The sequence below is a fragment of the Mercurialis annua genome, linkage group LG2 (genome assembly GCF_937616625.2).
Source record: "Mercurialis annua linkage group LG2, ddMerAnnu1.2, whole genome shotgun sequence".
In the NCBI taxonomy this organism is placed as follows: Eukaryota; Viridiplantae; Streptophyta; class Magnoliopsida; order Malpighiales; family Euphorbiaceae; genus Mercurialis; species Mercurialis annua.
The window spans coordinates 24,111,631-24,118,819 of NC_065571.1; the positions used below are offsets into that span (position 1 = coordinate 24,111,631).

The following is a 7,189-nucleotide window of genomic DNA, read 5'->3' on the forward strand; positions in this document are numbered from 1 at the left end:
CAGTTGACTAGGGTTCCTATTTATAGTGGTCAATGGGGGTTAATTAGGGTATTTAAAAATTAAGTTATAGTCTACCTAGAAAAAGTCTTAAGAGATAGGTTAGTTAGGTTTTAAGGTTAGATTAAAATTACTTTTTTACAGTTATTTAATTAATTCCCGTATTAAGGCTTGGTGGCTAAGTAAAAGGTGTCTAAAAGTTGATTCTGGTGCTTGAAAGTATTAAAAATGACTCCTGAGACCCTATGGGTTTGCTTATAGTTAATTTCAGCCTGCCAAACTTGCGAATTGGCCCATAAACCTTTACAAAACTGCAATTAGTCACATTTCTGAACTTAGATTATAATTTCTTTGGATTTTTATAGGCTATTTGCGGCTAATAACGATTCAATGCCTCAAGATTGCCGATGCGCACTGATCTGTCTGCTTGATGTCATACAGGCGGATTGATAGCTCGTCACCAAGACTATTTTCTTTGAAAATCATCATTGAATGCCTCAATATCTTATCGGTTTTTTACCTGTCCGAAAAATAGGTGTCTATAGTAGGACCCCATAAGATCGGGAACAATTATTTAGATTACTTGTATAAATTAATTTGTCACTCATTTTCTTAACACTTAAGAATAAATTCTTTCACAATGTAATGAAGGACAATATGTAATAAAAGAACACTTTATTTGTTGATATCACTTAGTCAAATAAATCGTATATCATTGCTATGGGGTTTAAGTTTATACAAGTATACATACAAAATGGCCTTAGGGCATATAGTACTAGCAAGATAGGGCCTCGTTCAAGACAACAGTGTCTTATTCGAGACCTGTTCATTTTTTCATGATGTCATGTTTGACTGTCTCTTTTGATGGGTGTGTCTCGGACAAGACCTCAATAAGTTTCTTCATATCACGATTAGTTGTCTAGATTGATGGAAGTGTCCTGTTTGAGAAGCTCATGAGCAAAAATCCCTTCCAAAAAGTCCCTTCGTGTCTCGTCCTAGAAACAAGGAGTGTCTCGAACGAGACATGAGGAAACTAGCCATGGGTCGTTCGAGACAAACTTGTCTCAAATGAGACAAGGCCAATTTTTTCTTAGCCCTGAACACTTGCAACCTTAACCTTTCACAACATGAACCAAAAACGAACCCGACATTATCTGAACAAAAATACATCCAAATGACTATGAAAAACTCATAAAATAGCTAAAACACTTGAGAATATGCCAAAAAGAAATGCATAAATAAACTTTGAACCTCTCGAGAATGCCTCCCGAGTGCCCTTTTCTAAGGTCGAAAGCTCGACCGTCAATCCTTAAAATCATGGAGGATCAAAATAGCAACTTGATCACGTTTCCATTGACCAGTGCTCTTGAATAAGGTTTGCATCATCATCAAGAAATCCCCATTTGGATTTCATAGTCTCAACAAGCATCACATCCCAAAATTTCACTCATATTGGCTACCTCGGCATGGTCCTCGGTTGTATATGTTTCTTATACATCTCCACTTGCGCTTGAAGAGCCGCATTCTTGGTCCTCATTGCTTGTATCGCTTGGTCACGATCAAGACTCGCCATACTCTTTTGAGTGGATTGTATAACTCTCTCCGAAGGCCAAGCACAACTATTCATGGCCAACTCCTCTAGTAGTGCAATCACTTTTTCATAAGTCTTCTTCATTAGCGAACCTCCCAAAGATTGCATCAATAGTACCCTGGTTTATCCCACTCATAGAATTATAGAATAGCTGAATTAAATACTCCCGAGTTACATTGTGATGAGGGAATTTCCTTTGTAGCTCCTTAAATCTTTCATATGCCTCATATAAACTCTCTCAATCATATTGTTTGAAGTCAAGAATATCCTTGGTGAGCTTGGCCATTCCCATCGGGAAATACTTGTTAAGAAACAATTGGGCTAACGCTCTCCAAGTATGAATGATGTTGCTCAGAAGTGATTGAATCTGATACTGGGCTTTTATAATACCCCTTACTTGAGTGACGTAGGATTTTGGATAAGTGATGCAAGTTTCGTCGAGTTCCAACGTGAAACGAGCGATTACGGATGTGTTTGTCATATCCATGTATAGGCTTGGTATATGATATGTATATGTTTAGCATATGATTTGATGTTGGGATAAGGTTTGGGAACAAATCCCATGGAATTAGAACATGAGGAAGTGATTTTTTTGGGTTTCATGCTGTGAACGATGCGAACTTTGACTCTGAAATACGAATGATCCTGTGAACTACCACATGAACGATCGTTCATAATGGTTTGGACGATCGTACATGGTTTTGCACGATCATTCAAGATTTCTTTTGATAAATACGAACCCACCAAGTAAAACACGTCATTTTTGGGTGTTTTCTTGAAGTTTCTCACTCTAAAAACCTCCAAAACCTAGTTAAAAACTGGAGATGATGATTGATCATGTTTGAGATCAAATTCATGTGATCTAAGGTTGTTTGCATAGAGAATTCATGAAGAGTTTCATCTTTTTCATCAAAAACATGTAGAGATAGTATTTTTGCATTTTCTCTCAAACCGTATGGTGAAATCCTCTGAAATTTGGAGGAGATCATCCTTATAGGTATATATACAAACCCATATATGTGTTTATGGTTTTGTGGAGTTGATGATGATAATTGTATGGTTTTGATTTGTAGATATTTTAATGGTAAAATTGGTAAAAGCAACATGCATGTGTTGTTTGATGATTGATTTCTTGTTGTTCATGAACATGTATGTTGAAATAAGGATTTTAATGATTAAATCTGAGATTTTATGATTTATATGGTGTTGGATCATTTATTTGATAATTAAAAAGAACTTGAGCATGAATTTATAAAAATATAAGAAATTATGATATAGGAGTTTGATGAACTTGTATGTCTTGATTATCATGCTTTGATGATTAAATTCCGAGATAAAAATGTTTGAAATTGATTATGTATTGGTTGATATGGGTTTGAGTGAGTTTGGATGATTTTGTCAAATGTTTAACTTAGGCGTCAATTTGTACTTTTGCCAAAAGTTTAAGCGTGTATTGTGTTATTATGCTAAAACCTAGTTCATGGACTTGTGAGGTCTGAACTAGAGGAATTTGAGATTTTGAAATGAATTTAAAATTGAATGAATCGAGTTTGATCGAAAAGGACTAAAATGCAAGAATTTTGAAAAGTTTGTGTTTTTCGGCAAATTGACCAAATAAAGTTATTTTTGGAACAATAAACTAAATTGAGTTTATTTGATGATGAAAATTTTGAATTGAAAGAGTATGATTTCAAAATGATGATTTGGACCAATGTGGTCGAAAAATAAGTTTAAGGGCCTAAATGGCTATTTTTTCAAAACGAGAAGTTTTGAGGAATGTGAGGTGATGATTTTTCAAAACCTTATTCATGGACATTGAAGTACGAAAATGAAATCAATCGTATGCTTTTGGACTCCATGGAAATAACCGGGCTAGTAAGAGATACTGAGCCGGCACGTATTCCGGATGTCGAAGTTCGCCAATGTCGTCGAACGACGAGTAGAGTACTCAGGTGACGAGGAACGGGAAACTATTTTTTTAAAAGGAAAATATTGATATTTTTGAAAAGATAGTTTCAAAAGTTTTATATTTGGAAAAGAGTTTTAACGGAGCAAAACCCGATAAAAGATTTTGAAAAAAAAGAGATAAGGTTGATTTTGAAATGAATAAAATGACTTTCTATTTGATTGAATGATTGATTTTCTATGTGGAGTCATTATGTATATTCTAGAGTTAGGAATACGTGTTTTTAAAGTACGAATATTAATTCGTGTTTGCTTGATAGATTCATTACATTCCGAGGAGTTAGAATCCGAACTTTCGAGAGTTCGTTCTACTATAAAAAGGGAGCACGATCTGTGAGTTGTACTTTACTTTTCGGTATTAATATATTGAATTATTTTATATATACAAGAATTGTTTAAAAAGGTATATATTATATATGTTTGAAATGTCGATATAATACCGACGAAACGAGCTACCTATTGAGCGGCAATAGGACTGCGTGTACACTACGGTTAAGATCAACATCTGGATTAGGATTAAAGGAAGTGATCAAGAGAATAAATGGAGAATCTTAATCGCGGATGGTGTCCGTCCCGGATCCATGAGGGATGGCCGATGTTTTGTGTAACCACGGTTAAGATTTTAGGGATGAGCTAGATGGCCGATGTTTGTGTGCCCCAGATCCTATGGATGATCGATGTTTGCATACCCTTGGTCTGAATAGTTAACAGCAGAAGAGGCATTCTTGATTAACCTAAGGAGAGTGAAAATGTGAATTAAAGAAGTGGAAAACTCGTGAAACGAGATTATGTTATGAGATATATATATAAGTATATGAATCGAGGATTCGGGTTTCGTCTGGTAACGTATATGGTTATATGTATTATCTATTTCGTTAATGTTTATTAGTAACGTACAAACTCACCAATTTTAACTGACGTTTTAAAGTTGAACCATTTTCAGGATTGGTCCAGGTATTTTAAATTTATCGGCCGAATTGATTTTGCTCGGAGGTACATTTCATATTCAAAGAGTCAAACAGTTTTCTCTTTAGAGATCCGCAGTAAGCAGTAGACAGTCAGGTCTAATGTTAGCCGTCAGGTGGACGAGGGAGTCAGACCAATGTCGAGTCTGACCATATTGACGTTGTATTTTAAATATGATATTTACACTGTGGTAATTATATATAGGATAGTGCTTTGACTTGCCATGCTTTTGTTTGACATTTAAAGCATGAGGTGGGATAATAGTTTAAAGTTAAAGGATATACCATGCTAAGGTCCTCAAGACTTAGACATAAGGAAATGTTAAGCATGTTCGCACGTAAATGGAAAGGGTTCAAAACAACGATATGGTAAATAATAAGATGGGAGTTGAAATGCTTAGTATGTTTAATGTGTTTGCATGACCGCGAAAAATTTGTAACTGTTTTTTTAAAGGAAAAAGTATTTTTTTTAAAGGCTTGCTACGGTTTCCGGAGCAACCAGTCCCATTTCCTAGCGCCGGTCGCGATCCGAAGAATTCGGGTCGTGACAGCTTTGTCCCTAAAAGAGAAAGGGAGCATCCTTAGCTTGATTTGTTCTTAGGTCACTTTATAGAGCTTGAATGTATTGCATACTTCTAGAAACGCGGAGATATGAGCATTGGGGTCTTCACTTTGCAATCCGTAAAACGCCGCCCTACTCTCTACAAGTTGGATTGTACTCGGATTTATATCAAAAGTAGCTGCATTCAGCGGAGGATCAAAACACCCATAGTTTGCGTTATCAACATCCGACAAGAAATATTATCCGAAGGTGCGCCTAGGTGGAACATGTTGAGGTTGTCTCACGTTCCTCGGATTTTTCCCTTAAGGATGTTTCTCATCTTGCCTATTTCTGTCAATAGCATGAGGAGGAGGATTTTGATGTTGTCGTCCTCCTTCCTCATATTAGGGATGAAACCTCTCATCATAATCATCACCGTCTTGGGCCATAGTGTCGGGCCTCCGATTGACCTTGCGTACGCTCCTCTCGAAGTTTGTTAGTTCTTCTTGATACGGTTCAAGAGGTAGTCTTTCCCGACGCGTATTATGCATACATTTAAGACAATTTCCTGCACAACCAAAAGAAACAAAATCAAACGTAAACCACGAAAATACAAGCCAAAAACGCAAAGTAAAAACAGAAAAATAAAAGGCTAACTCGACTAAGATCAAGAAGTACTTTCACTCTACTAAACGCTATTGTCCCTGGCAACAGTGCCAAAAACCTGTTAAGGGAACATCCTTAGCTTGATTTGTTCCCTTTACCACAAGTGAGACGGTATCACACAAGTAATACTCGGTAAGACCAAGGATGATCCCACAGAGACAATGGTTTAGTGAGGGTGAATTCGTTCCGAATCTTAATTAGTTTAAAAATGGGTTAATTGCTAATTCATACACGAACTTTACCCTAATTTGCAATTACAACATAAACTTTAAAACTTGGCAATGTTAGTAACCAACTTTACACTTTTGGCAAATCGATACACCAAACACGAAAAATACTAACGTGGACATTATAATATACCGCCATGTGTCGTTGCGTGATTGGTCGGTGTACCAATTTGCCAAAAAATTAAAGTTGGTTACTGACATTGCCAAGTTTCAAAGTTTATGTCGTAATTGCAAATTAGGATAAAGTTCGTGTATGTATTTGCAATTAACCCTTTAAAAATCAAAGAGGTTGAAATTTGAATTAAAACAACTAAAACATTAACAAAAGTGAACAATAATCACAAGCAATTAAACTAGCAATTAGCGAGAACTAAACAATTAAATAATTAACGAGATACTAATAGATAAAAGGCTTGAGGGTTGATACTACACTTAAGCGATACTATTATGTGAATCGGATTACGGCATAAATATGTGAACCGAGCGTTTTTTAAACGCAAATCCCGCTTTCTCGAGCCTAAAAGAGTTGCAAAACCTCATAAAAACCAATTAATTAAGCCTAATCCACTCTCGTGGCACTAAACACAATTAATTAGCAAATAGAAAATTAATAATCAACTCAAAAGTTACCTAATTCCTAACCCACTCTTATGGTGTTAATAATTAAGCTCCTAATTAATTAAGTCCAATTAAACAACCTTCCTCAAAGCGTTAATTAATCTAAAATTATGCTTTAGGTGGCTATCTCTAAAATAAGCATTAAGGACATTAATTAGAACAACAACATGCCAAAACCCTAACCCAATCAAGAATTTACTCAAGTTTCATATCAACCTCCAAACATAGGGGCTTAGCCAATCATGGCTAAGTTAAGAACAATAATGAAAGAAGAACCATCGGACATTAAAGAGATGGGAATCATTACATTTGTAGCTATAATTAATAAGAACATTCAATGAAATAGATAACTCTTCAATAATAAATGATAACTAAATCTTCAATTAAAAGCTTCAAAGTGCAATAATAGTGAAGAACAAATCTTGGAAATTAATTGAAGAAGATGTCTCAAAACCCTAGGAAAATTATCTACCAAAAGGAATAAAGCTAAAACTAATAATTAATGAAGTGAGAGTAAAATTACATAAACTGATGTCTAACCTTAAAAAAGATAAAAGGCCTTATATAGGCACACCCAAAAAGGAAATAAAAACATCCCATTACAAGCTTGTTGGGCTAA

The 7,189-nt window shown here is 35.4% G+C and overlaps 1 non-coding gene across 1 annotated transcript; it reads left to right on the top strand.

Moving 5' to 3' along the window:
* The first annotated feature begins 1,761 nt into the window (after positions 1-1,761).
* Positions 1,762-1,868, top strand: LOC126670890 (small nucleolar RNA R71). Its single transcript, XR_007638879.1, has one exon. It is a non-coding gene; the product is annotated as a small nucleolar RNA R71 (small nucleolar RNA).
* Positions 1,869-7,189: the final 5,321 nt, after the last annotated feature.